At 39.8% G+C, this 810-nt stretch overlaps 1 pseudogene; it reads left to right on the plus strand.

Moving 5' to 3' along the window:
• The first annotated feature begins 236 nt into the window (after positions 1-236).
• LOC119535588 lies at positions 237-332 on the plus strand (annotated as a pseudogene).
• The last annotated feature ends 478 nt before the right edge of the window (positions 333-810 follow it).

Genomic DNA, 810 nt, shown 5'->3' on the forward strand with positions numbered 1-810 from the left:
GAAAAGGAAAATGGCCATATCAATTTCAGTGATCTTCAAGTGGGGCAGAAAAGGAACGTTTTCTGAGGAAGGAGTGATGCAGGTTATTAGGGCTTTACCCTAAGATTCCAGTTGATCAATAGTAGGCTATGGGACTTTTAAGTGAGGTTCTATGATAACAATTAGGTTGTTTCCTGACCATACTGAAGGAAATTTACTCCAATATTTTAAATAACAGGTGAAAGAGTTAAGTCAGAGTGCTTGCTTTGGCAGCATATATTCTAAAATTGGAATGATTCAAAGAAGATTAACATGGCCCCTGTGCAAGGGTGACATGCAAATTCCATGTTTTTCCCTCCATAAACCCACAACTTCTCTAATAAAAAATTAGTGAGTCAGATACAATAATTCTGGGCTATAATGGGTAAATGATACTGGACTTCCCCTCTGGCTGTAAATTACACATCAGATGAACAAAATACACTCTAACTTCCATTCTTGATACAAATAGCATCAAAATAAGAAAAGAAGGTGTTTCAGTTTCCCAGCTGCTAAAACAAGTACATACAGTGGGTTGGCTTAACAGCTGGAATCATTTTCTCGCAGATCCAGAGACTAGAAGGTTTACTTCCTCCCAGGGTTGGTATCTTCTGGCTGGCCGGCAATCTTCGGGGTTCCTCGATTTTACTGTCACATAACAATGCATATGGTGACATCTACTTTCTCTTCCAGATTCCAGTGTCATACATCTGGCTGTTCCCCCTGGTTTCTCTCTCCATGTCCAATTTCTTTGCTTATAAGGACTTCAGCCATCTTGCATTAAAGCCCACT

Source organism: Choloepus didactylus, chromosome 5 (assembly GCF_015220235.1).
Source record: "Choloepus didactylus isolate mChoDid1 chromosome 5, mChoDid1.pri, whole genome shotgun sequence".
NCBI classification, from domain to species: domain Eukaryota; kingdom Metazoa; phylum Chordata; class Mammalia; order Pilosa; family Megalonychidae; genus Choloepus; species Choloepus didactylus.